Source organism: Phocoena phocoena, chromosome 20 (genome assembly GCF_963924675.1).
Source record: "Phocoena phocoena chromosome 20, mPhoPho1.1, whole genome shotgun sequence".
Taxonomy (NCBI): domain Eukaryota; kingdom Metazoa; phylum Chordata; class Mammalia; order Artiodactyla; family Phocoenidae; genus Phocoena; species Phocoena phocoena.
Genome location: NC_089238.1, coordinates 32,855,455 through 32,857,501, shown reverse-complemented (window position 1 = coordinate 32,857,501; position 2,047 = coordinate 32,855,455). Strand labels below are relative to the sequence as shown.

Below are 2,047 nucleotides of genomic sequence, written 5' to 3'. Positions count from 1 at the left end.
AAGGGGTGAGTGGTTTGCTTTAGGAAACAATTCTACCAAAAGTAACATGGGAAGAGAAGTAATGTAAAGGGTTTAAGACATTAAATGCACAACTGACTCCAAACTGCCATTTAGTATGCTTTGCATTATAGGCTATAAAAGCTACCCTCCATCTGTGGAATGTTAAGCTGACAACCAAGACAAAGCCTCGCATATTCAATATCCCACTATTTTCCGGTTGTACCAAAAAATAAACAACCACCAAATGATTTCACCTCTTAAAAAAAGCATTTACACTTAAAAACTGGGATGAGGTGGGATTCCCTCCTTTTTATGTTTCTAGAGCTACTAAAAAACTTGCATTTACGAAATAGTTGATATTCCTCTGGATTGTACAAGAAAGGAGACAGGGACCACTGATAGGACCGGGTGTGTGATATTAATCAGATTTGGCTTCTTTCTCTCCTGCTTCATCAGAAGCTGGGCTCTCCTCGTTTTTAGTTTCTCCATCTTCTGCAGCTAAGTCTTCTTTAGTCTCTTGGTTAGTCACTTCAGCCTGTTTTCCCTTTGCTCCCCTTTTTCCTTTTGTTTGCACTTTTTTGTCTTAAGATTTATCCTTTCCTGCCGCCTTTTTTTGGCTTCGTTTCCACTTTTGCAGGAGGCGGTTTAGCGTACAACCTCGCCCATCTCCTCTTGGTCTCCTCTTTCGCCGCCCCCTCGGCGGAGCTGACTTTCCTCTTGGCATCGCAGCGGCGGGGCGGGCGCATGCCTGGTGCCTGCGGGCCGCGGCGCACCGAGAGCCTTCTCGAAGCCGGGCGGCCTGGCCGCTGCCGCTCCTCTCGCCGCCCGCTGGGGGGACCCGCGGCGGGGGGGGGGGGGGGGGGGGGGAGAACCGGATGGAACCGGATTGGGAGCCCACCCCCAACATCTTAGGCATGTAAAGCCCTGAAGCTGAGCCAGTTTTGACATGGTGGCTTTTACCTACTCTATTTATAATGTCTCTGTTAGCTTCCTCCCAGGTTAAGGGGCCAAATCTACCTGCTCTTTCTTTTCTCCGAAAGCACAAGGAATTGAAATGGCAACAAACAACTAGTCTAGCTTGATGCTGGAGATGCTATTATTTCACTGTTTAGACAACATAAAGTTTAGAAAGGATAAAGTCCTGCCCCAAGGTCAAAACAAACCAATGACACAAGAACAGGACAGAAGAGATGGGACTGAGGTAGATTTAGGTGTTCAGTTCATTTCTAGCTTAATAAGCACAGCTTAATGAGAGATTCCCAGACACGCTGATCAAATCGAACAAAATACTTACTCTGTACCAGTGGGCAGGGTCTAGAGCAGTGGGTCATTCTGGGATTGACATTTTGAGAGGGACATGGGCACATTGGGAATTGTCAGGAGGGCAGTGACCAGGATGGCTACCATGTCTATATGAGAGACAATAAACGATTTGAGAAAATGAGTTTATACTTTGAACTAGAAAGTTCTAGGTCTCTTGCTGAATTAGTTTTCTACTGCTGCTATAACAAATTACTATGAACTAGCTGGTTTCAAAGAACACAGATTGAAAGGAATCTGGAAAGATAGTTGGATGGGAAGCATCAGGAATCTATCTCCCCCCGCCCCCCAGACAACAATTGTACTGGCAGAATCTGTCATGTAAGTATTTTGGAACTCTGGAGTCTATTGAAGGATTGCAACTTCCAGGGGAAGGCTTGGACAGGTAAACTGTGCTTCATTTTGGTCAGTTTCAGCTCTGAGCATAGCAGTTACCCATCCCCCATCCCCACGGTGGGCAGCTGTTTGCATACAGCTTGTGGGAGCCCGGCTGGGCAAGAGGACCCTGTGCTGCAAATGCTGGCGATCTACGCTCTGACTTCCCATTGCTGCTTCTGACTAGATTGTTGCTGCCCCTCCACCTCCAGCTGAAGTGACTTCCAGGGGATTTAAAGGGCGGGTGCCCTTTACTGCCCTCTTCATTTTTCTCTTTTTCCTCCTTTTTAAAGCCAAACATTAAAGACAAGGATACTGTATTAGGGTTCTCCAGAGAAACGGAACCAATATG

At 46.7% G+C, this 2,047-nt stretch overlaps 1 pseudogene; it reads right to left on the bottom strand.

Moving 5' to 3' along the window:
* Nucleotides 1-418: 418 nt before the first annotated feature.
* On the bottom strand, nucleotides 419-1,766 carry LOC136140296 (non-histone chromosomal protein HMG-14 pseudogene; annotated as a pseudogene).
* Between the last annotated feature and the right edge of the window lie 281 nt (nucleotides 1,767-2,047).